This window comes from Pteropus alecto, unplaced genomic scaffold, assembly GCF_000325575.1.
Source record: "Pteropus alecto unplaced genomic scaffold, ASM32557v1 scaffold33, whole genome shotgun sequence".
In the NCBI taxonomy this organism is placed as follows: domain Eukaryota; kingdom Metazoa; phylum Chordata; class Mammalia; order Chiroptera; family Pteropodidae; genus Pteropus; species Pteropus alecto.
The window spans coordinates 1150831-1166100 of NW_006435762.1; the positions used below are offsets into that span (position 1 = coordinate 1150831).

Genomic DNA, 15270 nt, shown 5'->3' on the forward strand with positions numbered 1-15270 from the left:
TTCTTTATGCATTAATTCATTGATGGACATTTAGGTGATTTCCATATCTTGGCTATAATAAATAGTGCTGCAATAAATAAGGGATTGCATATATCTTTTTAATTTAGTATTCTCGTTTTCCTTGGATAAATAACCAGAAGTGGAACTGCTAGATCATATGGTAGTTTTATTTTTAATTTTTTGAGAAACTTCCACACTGTTTTCCATAGTGACTGCACCAATTTACATTCCTACCAGCAGTGCACAAGGATTCCTTTTTCTCCGCTTGTTATTTCTTGTATTTTTGATAATATCCATCCTCACAGGTGTGAAGTAATACCTCACTGTGGTTTCGATTTGCATTTCCCTGATGATTAATTATGTTGAGCATCTTTTCATGTATGTCTTCTTTGGAAAAGTTTATTTGACAAAATTTAGCAACCATTTATGGTACAAACTCTCAACAAAGCAGCTGTAGAGGGAACATATCTCAACATAATAAAGATCCTATATGAAAAGTACACAGCTAATATCATACACAATGGTGAAAAGCTGAAAGCCTTTTCTCTAACATCAAGATTAAGCAAAGAATGCCCATTCTTAACACTTTCATTCAACATAGTATTGAAAGACTTAGCTAGAACAATCAGGCAAGAAAAAGAAAAAGGCATCCAAAGTGGAAAGAGAAAAGTAAAACTGTCACTATTTGTAGATGACATAATATTATATATAGAAAGCCCTAGAGACGTTATCAAAAAACTGTTAGAAATAATAAGCATATTGAGTAATGTTGTAGGACATAAAAATCAATATACAAAAATCTGTTGCAACTCTATACAGTAATAACAAACTATCAGAAAGAGAAATTAATAAAATAATACCATTCACAACTGCATTGAAAAATAAAATACCTAGGAATAAATTTAACTAATGAGGTAAAAGACCTATATACTGAACACTAAGGAAAGAAATTGAAGAAGACATGAATAAATGAAAGATATTCTGTGCTCTTAGATTGGAAGAAATAATATTGTTAATATGTTCGTACTACCTAAAGCAATTACAGATTTAATGCAATCCCTATCAAAATTCCAATGGTATTTTCACAATATTAGAAGAAACAATCCTAAAATTTGTATGGAACCACAAATGTCCCCATGTAGTCAAAGCAACCTTGAGTAAGAAAAACAAAGCTGAAGGCATCACACTACCTGATTTCACTCTCTATTACAAAACTGCAGTAATTAAAACAGTATGATATTGGCATAAAAAAAGACACATAAATCAATGGAACAGAAAATAGAGCCCAGAAATAAATCCATTAATATATGGTCAATTAATATATGACAAAGGAGCAAAGCATATACAATGGGGAAAGGACAGTCTCTTCAATAAGTGGTGTTAGGAAAACCAGACAACCACATACAAAGAATGAAACTAGACCACTCTCTAACACCACACATGAAAATTAATGCACAATGGATTAAAGATGTGAATATAAGACCTGAAACCATAAAACTTCTAGAAGAAAACATAGGTACGTGGTAAGCTCTGACATAAGTCTCAGTGACGATTTTTTGAACCTGATATCCAAAGTAATAGCAACAAAAGTAAAAATCAACACGTGAGACTACATCAAACTAAAAAGCTTATACATAGCAAAGAAACCATTACAAATATAAATGCAACATACTAAATGCTAGAAAATATTCACAAATCATATATCTGGTAAGGGATTAATATTCAAAATATCTAAAGAACTCATACATTCAATAGCAAAAATTATCCAAACGATCCAGTTAAAAAATGAGCACTACAATAATTCTAACTCATATATCATGAGCCTCTGCTCTGAATACTGTCTATTACCCACATTTCTGGCATATTTGTGAGAATGAAGGAATCATAGACCCAGGGTCAGTTTGAGGGCCTGTTGATATACTGGCAAAGTCTGTCTTTCCCAGTTTTTTTGCCCTGGTATTCTCTGTTAGTAATGATCTGACTATAATAGTAATTATCCACAGACTTTTGCTGCTTCTTGGTTTTCTCAGAGTCCCATATTGTCATACTTAACCATATTCTTCCTCAACAGCATATCTTATAACTTATATCCTATTAAAATTTACCTCCACACAAAGAGGAAGAATTGTGTTGACTTTGAAATCAGACCAACCTTATAAAGCTGATGACCTTGATTACTTCTTCATTTCAATTTCTCACCTATGAAATGGGCATAATGCAGTGGTGCTCAAATTGTAGGTACATTAGACTCACCTGGAAGGCTTATACAACAAGAAAACCAAGTACAGGGCCCTCCACAGTGTTTCTGATTTGGTAGGTCTAAGGCAGGGCTTGGAAATTTGCATTTCTAAAAAGGTTCCAGGTGATGCCGATGCTGCTTGTCTAGAGACCACACTTTGAAAACCATTGAAATAACGTACTATTTGTAAAGTGCCTGATTCAGTGTAAGCATCTAATAGATGTTAGTTTCTCGTCCCCACCTCTATTTCATGTGTCCTCAAAGCAAAGGAAATAGATGATAAAAATGAATTAATGACATTGGATTTGAATGGAATTGAGCTAAATGCAATTATCTTTGGGCAAGGTCTTTCTGGAAGCAAACCAAAAGAGATATTTCTGTGGAAATAAATTAAAAGAAGTATTTTAGGTAAATGAATCTTTAGAAGCTGTTGATAAATTTGGGCAAAGGCATCAGACAAAGGGCATTCATATATCATTAGTAGAAAAGTAAAACTATATGTAATTTTAGAGAGAAATTTAGTAGTACGTACCAAAATGTGAAAGACACATACATTTTGACCCAGCATTTCACTTCGAGAAATATATCTTTCAGAAATACACACAAAGGCACAAGAATATAGTATAACATATTTTCATAGCAGCTTCTAAACTCGAATATGCAAGAAATGTAATTTTTTTTTCTATAAGTCAACTTGATTTATACTTTATGCCCATTGCATCAGGTGGTGAAAATAAATCTCTTTCATTTCAGGATTAATTCCCTGACATTTTTGTGGTGTCGTATCTGAGAACCAGGAGGCATGCACAGAGCAGAGGTGTTGGGAGTATGTGTGGATAGTTTGCCTTATGTGATAATCCATTCTTGCTGTCATCTCCTGACTTGACCATTATTCTGTTGGTACTTGATAGATTTTGTATACAGATTGCTGCTACCTTATTGCATGATTTCCTCCTTGCCGTCCAGTCCCATCCTGCCTGCTGCTTCTATTACTCTCATACCATGCTGGGTTGCCAGACACAATGAAAGGCTGAGACCTTTACTGTGATGCCAGTTGCAGATGTTTGAAATTATTCTGCAGTTTCTGTGTCTTGAAAATTCTGAAGTTGCCTAGGGCTCTAATCAACTACATATGTATTTACTTTAGTCCTCCCAATAGAGTAGATCAATAAAATTCAACTGATAGTTTTGAAAGTGTCACAGATTGCCATTTGAAATCTTGTATTATATTAGTTTTTATCGAATACTAAAGAAAACAACCATATGATGCTGGAAAGAATCTTGTTTTCAAGACAAGTCTCAGATTTAAGCCACTCCTTAATCAGTGACTCAGTGATTATAATTTAGCAACACACAAGTCTGTGTTAACTATATATAGAGCCCTGTTTTTATATGCATTGAAATGAGCTTCTGGTGGTCAAAATAGTTTTATATTTTCAAAATGATACCAGCTGTTTATCCTTAGTTTTGAGAATAATTTGGGGAGCTATGTACTTTATTTTTCCCCCCCAAACAGGAATGACTTCACTGTTTAGATACGAAAAGAAATATGTTAAATCATTCAACCAATACTGCTTAGAATAGACTTCTTTAAAGCATATTTTGATTGTGTAACTGTTCTGAACTAAACTTGGATTGCCAAGTCTCTGGATGTTATATAATCTCCGAGAAAATACAAAAGTAAGAATTAAAGACATTTAAATAAAAGACAATAAGGTTGAGGCATTTCAGCCTGCATTTTTTAAGTACCCACAATGTGCCAAATGTTATAGATACACAGTTAGGTATAACACAGCTCTTGTCAATGAGATCTCAGACTTGATAGAGAGATAGTCAAATAATAGAGACAAAATTCCATCAAACAGTAAACACAAAGTACAGAGACAGCATTTATTCTATTTGAATAAAGGTTCTGTGGTGAAAGAGGGAAGGAAGTATATTTAAGAAGCAGGAACAGAAGTTACTAAGACAAAAATACCCTATTTGTTAGACTATAAAATTCCGCCTTAGGAGAAAGAATGTCTGATTTACCTACTGTATCTTTAATACCTGGAAGAGTGTCTGATGCATAAGAGGTAATCGATATATTCTGTTGAATGACTGTGAAACATGATTTTAGGAGAAAGTAAATAGTACTAGGTTGTTCTCTCTGATTAAAACACAGAAAGATTGAAATTAATACATGAGAGAGGCTAGAAAGATAGGTAAAGACCAAATGCCATAACTATGCTCTTCTAAAGAATTAGGATTTTTGCTTTGCAGACCCTGGGAAGCCATTAGGAGCATTTGAACAGGGCTGTGAGACAGGTGAGTGTGTAGTAGGATTTTGGAGCTAGGGCTCATAGATGAAGACACATAGTAAGTACCATATATTGTAAAAAGAACAATCAATTATTTGAGCAACCAGCTTCACCTTTATCTTCTCTACTCTACCCAGCTTCTCATTGCTCCCAAGGAGCAATGGGAAAAACAAAACAGGGCATGTAGCATTATTGGAGAGGTAGAAGGTCTCTTCACTTGGCCAGGATGCCTGAACAATCCTATAGCCTATTTTCTCTCTTCTAACCTCCATGACCCTTCATAGGAAGCCATTGAAGTCAAAGTGGTCCTCTTCTGTTCTCTCCTAGGGCCACAGGACTTGGGGTGATGATCCTCTTTCCTTTCTTTGATTTTTCTTCTCAGACAAATTGCAGGACAGACTCTCTTGCTAGGCAAACTATTACAGAAAGCCTCCTGCCTTCATACATTTCTAGACTAGAAGGAGGTTCCAGTTCAAGAACCACCTTTAGGACTTACCCATCAAGCTTTCCCAATGATTCTTTCACCATACTTTTCATTGCACTCTGATACTTCATCCATGTTGTTCTCAGATCCTGAAATTGATCAGGCATCCAGATAGGAAGGAAGCAAAGCAAATAGCTCCACCTCTTACAGGGAGCTTCAAGAACCTCTTCCCAACCCCTAACCTCCAAGCTTCATCATTTGGCTTGGGGGTGGATGAAATGTGAACACCTGGAGGAAAAGAGTAAGCCTCTCTGCGCAATCATTGCTCTTGGGAGCATATCATTTAGTTGAAGCTGGGATTGTAGGAGTAATAATTCAATTTAGAAAGGCAGTTGTTTAAAATTATCAGGTATTTATCTGAAGAAGACAAAACCACTAATTCGAAAGGATTTATACACCCCTATGTTCTTTGCAGCATTATTTGTAATAGCCAAAATATGGAAGCAACCTGGGTGTCCATCAACAGACGAATGGATAAAAAGATTGTAGTATATATATATATAAATACAATGAATGCCACTCAGCAATAAAAAAGAATGAAATTTTATCATTTCTGACAACATGGATGGACCTAGAGGGTATTATGCTAAGTGAAATAAGTCAAGCAAAGAAAGGCAAATACTGTATGATGTCACTTATGTGGAATCTAAAAAAAACAAAACAAAACAAAATTAATGAATATACAACGCAAAACAGAAACAGAGCCACAAATATAGAGAACCAGCTGATAGTTGCCAAAAGGTAGGGGTCGGGGGAATGGTAATTTAAAAAAATAAGAAAAAAATAAAATAAATGAATAAAAAAAACTAGAAGGAATATTTTTTCTAACTTAAGTTACTCTCTAGTTAAGTAGAAGCAAACTTCTAGAAAAACTTTTCCTCGAACTTTGTATTACAACTTTTTAAAACCGATGAAATTTATTATCTCAAAACACAAATCAAGCTTTTCTTCCACAAAGGCAGCCTTTTGCAGATGGATGGGTCTACTTTCAATGACCTGGTAACTGAACACAGGCTAGATATGCCCCATTTGCTCTGTTTCAGATTTATTCCTTCAGACTGAGCAAGAGAGAATCAAGATTCAAGAGTAAAATTGCAGTCATTACTTTAAAATCTATTTATTTTTTTGGTTTGGCAAGTTGCCTCATTTCACAGAGACTTTATGAGACGTGTACGTCTTACTTTTTGAAGGTGAGAACTGTGATCTAATCTGTATTCTATGGGTTACTTAGCACGCTGAGGATGCCAAATAAATATTAAACAGGAAGACTTTATCGAACCACTTTACACCATCCACTTCCTAGTTCATCCATCACACCAGCTTAGAATGAAGAACCATTATGAATAAATGGGTGGCTGGATAGATAGGTTAATGAGTTAACTTATTTGATAGTTTACTGCCAAAATTTTGCTACCTATAATTAAGTCATAATTCTTGGTTTTCTCCCATGAATCACAAAGATAATAGTCTCAATAACATTAATAAAAAAACCTAAGTTTGAAGAAATACATAGTAAGCTCCCTGTCTCTAAGAATTTTAAAGCAGAGGTTAATCCTAATAAACTTCATTTCTATCAACCCATAAGACGAGAAAACCTAAAGCCATCTTCTGACACATTAAAATCAAAACACTTTAATGATGTCATGATATGTGGTAGTCATAATATTGGCTCTGAATTATTCAAAATTGCATTATATTCCGTACAGTTTTAATACTAAATATGTTTTAGTTCTTCATAGCTATTAACTTATTAAACTCATTGATTTAAAAGATTTTATAAAGCACTTATTATGTTTCAGGCATTGTTTCCAGGCTCTGGAAAACACATTAAAAAATCCTGCTTCGATGGAGCTTAAATTCTATTGGAATATTTAATTCAATAGGCATTCAATCAAAAATATTTAAAACATTTAACCTAATCAACTATTTTATTCAAGTTTTTAATGATTTAACTTATTCCTAATTAACAGAAAATCTATAAGGTAGGTGGTGGAACTAGAGAAACAGCCAAGATCACTTGATGGCAAAATTTATGTTCTTTTCATAGCACTGTGACAAGAACTTGTCTCTGTATTCATCTTGTTCAGGATTAGCTTAGGGAAGTTACAAGATCCCTTTTACCTCTAAAACTTTTTTTCTATTTCTGTGACAAAATATTGTAATAAATATGCAATCTCAAAAAATTGGGGTTTCAACTTAAAAATAAATTTAATCAGGCTAAAGATAATACTGAGAAAGTGACCCATTCCGAAAGGGTTTTTACAAGAAAGGCTTATGAAAAACTTGAGCATAACAAAGCAATATAATCATATCTTTATACATTTGATTAAGGTGACAGAAATTATATGGTAAACTAGAATCATTGGTCTTTATATTCAAATATATCAACCTCTACTCTTCCAGAATTGTTTGAAATGTGTTTCTCAGGCTACTGAAGATTTGATTCTCTATAAATCATGTACGTGCATATTGTGAATGCCCGTCGACCTCCTCAAATAATACGACCTTCTCCCTTCCCCTGTAAGCCTCCCACAGCCAAATTTCTTCATACTGGATGCCTGTTACAAGCATATTTGTCTTTTAAAAGGTTGGTTTAAAAGGTGATAGAAAGTGAAAGTAATGTAGGAGACAAAGAAGTTGGTAAAGACTAACTCTTAAATAATTAGAGACCATTCAATTATTTAGAAAATTGTTTTAAAAATTCTGAAAGAAATTTTATTATTTCAACTTCACTGCCCTGATTAAATAAAGGCTAGTTTCTAAAATTAACTTGTCTTTGAATTTTGTATCACAACTTTAAAAATATTAAAGAAATCTATTAACTCTTAAACCACCAACCAATTGTTGCCATCTACTGAGGCAAGGCAAGGCAGCCTGCTTGTAGATGAGAGGATAGATATCTTCAACGCCACAACATTCTGAAGCCTGGACAGTCTTCTTAGTTCCTCTATATTATAGCTGCTTCCTGAAATTTGGCTTCTTAAAGAATATACTGGTATCTCAAAATCAAAATAATACCTTCTAGTTTCCCTCCTGAACTTTTCATGAGTTCGTAAGTTCCAATAGTATTTATTAAAAAATTTTGTGTGTCAGATGCCATTTCCAAAGGATGAAAAAGTGAATGTCATTCTACCTGTTCTCAATGTACTCACTGTCCAGAAAAGAAGAAAGATACAAGAAAAAATGGAGTTAAGTATAGTGATAGAGGATGCATCGTCTAATGAAAGTATCACAAAAGAATCTATTGCCTAGACTGAGGACTCAGAGAAAGTTTCCTGGTGAACTTGATGCCCAAGGGAATCTGAAAGAGTGATTGGGATTCCTCAGGGAGGCACTAAGGCAAGTTGTCTCTGCTCTTTTCTGGAATTTATGCCCATCGTCAAGCTCATCCTTAGAATATTTCATATGCTTCATATCTCTCATTCTAAATAGTGAGTTCAGTAAGTGAAGGCCATACTTGGCAAGAATTTCTCTCTTGCACATGGTCTAAAATAATATCTTTAAGACAAACTCTCAGTCAAGCAGTTCCATTCTGCAAAATACAGGTAATTTGGAATTAAGAGACATACAAGTCCATGCTCACTTTGGTAGCACATATACTAAACTTGGAATGATACAGAGAAGATTAGTGTGACCCCTGCACAAGGATGACACACAAATGCATGAAGTGTTCCATATTTAAGAAAAAAGAGAGAGAGAGATAGACATACAAGCCCAGTGAAAAATTTATATTAATTACAACAGAAACACATCTTGCAGGACTCGACATTTTTGTCATATTGAAGCAGATATAGACATTTGAAACGTTTTAAGGAATCACTAACTCTCCATTTTCACGTGCTTACTAAATCGAAGCCTATAAAAAACTCTACAGGGATCATTTTCGTTTTGCTCAGCTTGCATATTTGTTAAACACAACATACGCAAATACTTAACAGTGTTAAAGAGGTTAAATTGTCATACTATACATCAAAATGATAGCATTGAAAAATCAATGCAAAACAAAGCAATTTCAACTGAAAAAGACATAAAATTTTAGTTTCCTTTATCCCTCTCTTCTCACCTCCACAGTAGTCTCAAGAATTCACAGCAGGATATCAACATGTGATTACATTTGAGTATAAATGCACAGACACAAAATTCTTGCAAAATAAATCCTAAATATTTATAGCAATTATCTCTGATTAACATGTTACATCAAATAGTTCTTTTGTTACTTTCCTGTATTTCTACTTCTTTTTGAAATGGATACGAATTAAATTGATAATCAAAAGTCTATTATTCTATTATGATTCTAACCCTAGCTTTTCTCATGCCACGTGTACGTGATGTGAGTCCTGGTCTCCATTCCCAGTCTCACGACTTGGACCCTGGTGTCTAACCAGTGTATTTGTCATGAGCAAGGACATACTCATGACAATTTTAAGCTAGAAAAATAAAAAGATATTTGGATTAGAAATACTGAGAAAGGCATTTTATAATTTATCTGCACACAAATTATAGCTGACATCTGATTTTTATTTCCATGCTCACATTTTCTGAAAATTCTGACTTTGTTTATGTGGAATGTTTAAGTCACATGTTTTGTATGCAGATTTCCCAGATTCCTATAGAAAGAGACAGGTTCTCTCTTGGACCTTCAAGCTAGGCTGTACAACCATAATATAATATTCAATTTTCTCTATTCCATGGATGTTACTCTACACTGTAAACTCTTTGAGAGAGGGCATGCTTTTCCTTTTTGTGCAGAGATTAGACTGCAGCTGATTACACAGAAATCCCTACTCCCTTCTTCAGTATCATGGTGAGAAAGAAAGCACAGGGCCCTGGGGAATTTTAAAATACCACATTTAAAAAGATACTCTGTGGATCCTTTTTGAAAATGGCTTCATAAAGCACATATATAGAATACATATTTGGAAATCTTCTTCATGATGGATAGACTATTTATTAATCTGTACTTCATTGTAAATGAAATGATGATTAAACTGCATGCTGTTATTGTTGAAATCATGTCACAGAAATATAATAAACTGTGTCTAAATCAAACATAAGAACATAAGAACACAGATGAAACTGCCCCTTCCTGAGCAGTTAATTTCAGCATTTTTGGTAAATCTTAGCTTGCTAACAAAGGATTGTTTCCTTTGAAAGAAGGGAGATGAACCCATTACATATCTGACAGGCTATTGTCTTGCACAAAACAGAACTACTGAGTGTAAGGTGGTGCTTCCCAATGAATGCAAAATACAATGCCATGACATTTTCTAAGATTAGAGCTAACTAGTTCAGTGTTCTGAAAAGGATAAACTCATCAGGAGCAAGTCCTTCACTGTCCAACTGAGTGGCATTTACATTACATTCTTCAAACGGCAGAGTCCCAGAGAACCTTGAGAACTGCAGATGTTAGAATCAGATTCGGGGCTCCAGGCGGAGGTCCTATATGCCAACAGCAACCCTCAATTATGTATACAGATTCAACGTTAAAGACCTTTCAAGAACTTAAGACAGAGAAAAAGGGTAGAAACCTGTCAACCACATATCACTTAAAGATCTCTGGTTTAAAACAATGTCATACCTTTTTCTTGCAGTAATTCTAATTTAGACAGAAAAGAGATGGTCTGGTAGTGTGGTACTTCTCCAATTTGAGAGTGACCACTAGTCACTTGGGGGGGGGGGTCTCCTGTCTCCCAGGGGATGCTGATATTCCTGGAATTTGGACTGAGTAGAGAGCTCTTGAAATACCATAGAGCCCTGTATGGTACACTGACTCTGTTGGGTTCCAAAGAGCTGGGGAAGCTCTGCCTTTCCTTAAAGCTGGTTTAAACCGGTGAAAGGTGGCACTGGGTGGGGTGTGGTCAGCCTCAGAGATGATGAGAAGTTCCAGGCTCGACGTAGGGCTTGGTCCTGTTAGTAGTTACCTGGCACATGCACAGGCCACATTTGATGCATGTGATGCTCAAAGAATGGGCAGCCACATTCCTTTTGTGGATGGAGGCTGAGGGCTCTCAGGAGCACAGCTTGGACAGCAGGGGCCAACATCACACCTGCCCCTGGCCTTCAGTGGGCACTTGAGTGAGGCACAACTTGCACCACTGCCTTTCCACTACTCCCCAGCTCTGGCACCATCAGTCTACCGAGAACCAACTAGACTTCTGAGTATGCATCCAGCTGCCAGTGAGTAAACATGAATGGTGGAGAGTAAACATGTGGGGGGGAGTGCCTGTTGCTCCGCCAAATCTCCCATACTTGACTGAGTTGCCTCTTCCTTGCTGGGAATCTGCTCCTGGGCTCCGATGGGCTAGAGCAGTCTGACTCATATTCCTGCCTGTGACAGGGAAACTGTCAAAAATAGCCTTGACTCCTTGCTAGGCTTCCCCATGAATTTTCTGTGGTGTGACCTTAAATATACTAGATAAGCCAGAATCTTAAAATAGTTCAGCTTTTAGAATAATAGAACTTGGTCTTCTCCTTCCTTAAATGGAATTCTTAATTGTTAAATTTCAGGTTTTCTTTGTTGATAGAAATGTTCAAGACCAAAATTCCATAAATTTTGAAGTGAAGTGCTCATAAAATTAACCTGCCATTATTAGCCCTCTGATTTCTATTCTGATCTGGTGGTTGTTTAGAAGAGTGCTTTTGGTTATTTAGTCATGATTTTGTTGTTGATTTTTAGTTTTATTGAATTGACTGGAGAATATGGTCTCTGTGGCTCTCTGTGAGATGAAGTATATGATTCATAATTGTGTACGTTCTCATAATGTAAGAAAATAAGGCATAATCTTTGTCAATAGAAGACAATCGTTTTGAATATACATTTGGTTGTACATGTTTGAAAAGGAGTCTCTTGATCCTATTTTTAATTTATTGCATCTTTAATTGTTTAAATTATTTTTGTATTTCTGGAGGATTTTGTTTTATATATTTTTGATGTTGTTTGCCTGGTGAATAAAGATATTAATTTTATTTTGGTCTACAACTTAGACCATAATATAACTCTTTTGTGTCATTTAATGCATTTCTGGTAGATTTTGCTTTATCTGATTTATTGATTGTCAGCCCTTCTTACTTTTTTATTTGCATTTGCCTTTATAATTCTGCACATCCTTTTCTTTTTAACCTTTGTCTTCATTTTATTTCAGATATATTTCTCATAAACGATGCATATATGTATATATGCTTAAATCCATTTTGATATTCCTTGTTTCATGATAGGGAAAGTTGGTTTATTTGAATTTATTGTGAAGATAAATTTTGGTTTTGTTCTTATCATTTAATATTTACTATTTATTATTTTTTCTCTTTTAACTTTTCTCCATATTCTTGCTCATTATATTAAGCTTTTTGCTAGTCTTATTAAGTTTCTCTTTTATCTTCTCACTCTCACTTTTAAATTAATGTTATTTTATGATTTCCCATGCCCCTAAATATCACCTTACTATTCTAAGAATAATATTAAAATCTATGCATCTCTATTAACACATAATAATGAATAAATAACAGTAGCCACCAAAATATTTTATTTGCCTTTTGCCTCCTATCCCCTCCCCTCCTCTTCAAATCCTTGATGAGGAGACATACCCATCTGCCCCAGCCCCTCCATCCTGAGCAAATTTCCCACCTCTGCTAACAGCCAACACTTGATTTTGTAGCAATATTTGCATATTTTTCATGTTTCATATCCTGGCTACCTTTTCTGATACAGCCTTTTCTTCTGTTTAGGAATAAGTACTTAAAATTAAAATATATTCCAGTCATATCATCTTATCCATTTATTTTATCTCTATATTTTAAAATCCATGGCACCTCATGGGTCAACACTAGGAAATCCATTACTGTGATTCATTAAATAAACAAATTAAGTGTGGAACATAATATTGCCTTTTTATGCTTTTGGTTTAGTAATATCCTTTTGCATTCATAATACAGATAGTGAGATAAGCAAGATTTTATCTCCCAAGGTTCTCCTTTATTGCTTTTTCCAACTGAAAATGCATTGCTGCCATTTTAGTCAACAGTTAAACTTTACTATAAAATATTTTGATACCCTTTTCAGCTAAAGTAGCCTGTAACTCACACATTAATGCTCAAATTCCATTTGCGAAGTCAGCAAATTAGCCGATTCTGCAACAGAGAATCCTGTGAGATTTGGGATGTGGATATGTCCAAGCCCTTCATAGGAGCTGACATTAAAACTACAAAAATACCATACCTTCCAAGAATGCACATTTTCTTTATTGAATGTAGAATTGTGAAATCTTTAAGAAATAGCTGAATCATTATTTCTTGACTATCTCCTGCCTGTTAAAGCAGGAACTATGAAATAGCTCAAAGGAAGCACTAAGAAAGTTGCTTACACTATATTCAATAGTCTGCATCTGTCCAAATCATATGTGAAAGGATGTGGACATATAAAAATTAAAATTGAATTTTTTAGAAGAGGTTGAAGAACTGCCCCAGGATATATTAAAAGTATAAACTAAAAATTGATGTACGTCATGAGTTCAGTGCTGCATAGACTGAAGGATTATGTAGTTTTAGGGACATTCTTTCTTTCTTTGCTTTCTCCTTTCCCAGACTTTTACAAAGTGATTTCCTGAGAGCAATATAAAAGATAGATAAATTTTAGCGATGCTGAAGGTATGTATAAACAAATTTTCTTCACTAATGGTAAAGGTGTAAATTGGTATAGACTTTCAGAAAGATTTTTGAATGTGTATGCCTGTTTTTCTGTTTGTTTGTTTTTTGTTGTGTTTTGTTTTTAGTGCATATACTTTTTAAAATGTAATTTCTTTAAAACTTAATTTCTTTCAAATTTGTTTTAAGGAACTATTTAGATAATTTTGCAAAGTTGTATGTAAAAATAGGTTTATTCATTGTTCTCAGCATAAAAAGACCTAAAAAAATGTCCTAAACATCTTTTAAGAAGAGATGGTTAAATAATTTGTTGTACATCCATACATTCAACATTTAAAAATGGTCACTTAGCTTTCTATATACTAACATGTCCACAATACATTAATTGAAAAGCATAAACATATAGAGAAACATGCCTATGTCTAAGTAAAGAAAAATTGCATATCTACTTATAAATAGATAGAAAACTATCAGGAAGGTTATGGTCTAAAACCTTATTGGTGGTGTTTATTTGTAATAGTGGGAAATATCTTGGTTATACTCATTATGCTATGGGTATTTATTTATGAATGCTGCCAGTATTTCTTCTTCCTCCTTCTTCATTTTTTCTTCTTTGTTAGTTTCTCTTTCTCATTTTTCCCCTTTACTGAGGTAGATCTATTGACTCATTTGAAATAAATAAAACATTCTTTTTTCTGACAAGGAGGAAATGTCGAAACGTTCTAAATTAAATTACAGTGACTGGAGAATGAGAGAAGGAGACAGAACTGTTAGTCTGTTAATGGCTGCTGGCCAAATAAAAGACTGCTCACATTCCTTCCATTGCCTGTTGGAACTTCATATTATTTTAGCCAGGCACTATCGAAATCCAGGAGCCTCCTCTTCTTATTTACACGTGGACTTTCTGGACGGCTGCCCATAGTCAATCCACAGGAGTGGACATTCCTTTTTTTCAGACTCTGTACCCATCTAGAGCTGGACCCACATCACCTTCTCCTACCCCTCTGCCTATAGCTAATGTAATTTCTTTCAGACTGCCTCATTCATCCCCTTTCAAACCTTACTTATGTATAAAACGTTTTAAACTTAGGGGTGATGGACATGTTATCTTTTCTATCTAGCCATGCTACTGGTGGTTTTGACTCCACACCCCAAGACCAGTCTGCTTTTGGACTAGCATTTTGGCTCAAAAAAATATTACTTTAAAAAATGATGCCAGCTGTAGAAGTTAAAAAACATTTTATTTTTAAATTCCAATGAAAGAGATAAAGGATTAATACAGGATAAACATGAAAAAGAAGGGAAAGGCACCTTATAGTTTATAAAATGTAGATACCAGCACTTTATTATTCTAAATAAAAAAAGAAAAAAGAAAGAAAGAAAAGAAAGAAGAAAAAAATCACTGACTGTTTTGAAGGTTAAGTTTTAAATTCATTCTCATTTGAAGCAGTAACAAAAGGATGTCTGCTTTACTGGTATGGAACACTTCCTGGTAAATTTATGTATTGCTTTTGGAATTAAAAAATAAAATATACTGTTTTTTAAGCCAAATATGATCAAAACTAGATTTTTTATTAATGCGGTCAAACTTTTAAATGCATTTTATTGCT

General features: G+C 34.4%; 1 non-coding gene across 1 annotated transcript; it reads left to right on the top strand.

The window, feature by feature from the left end:
• Window positions 1–8598: 8598 nt before the first annotated feature.
• On the top strand, window positions 8599–8705 carry LOC112479067. The gene has a single exon (XR_003046035.1). It is a non-coding gene; the product is annotated as a U6 spliceosomal RNA (small nuclear RNA).
• The last annotated feature ends 6565 nt before the right edge of the window (window positions 8706–15270 follow it).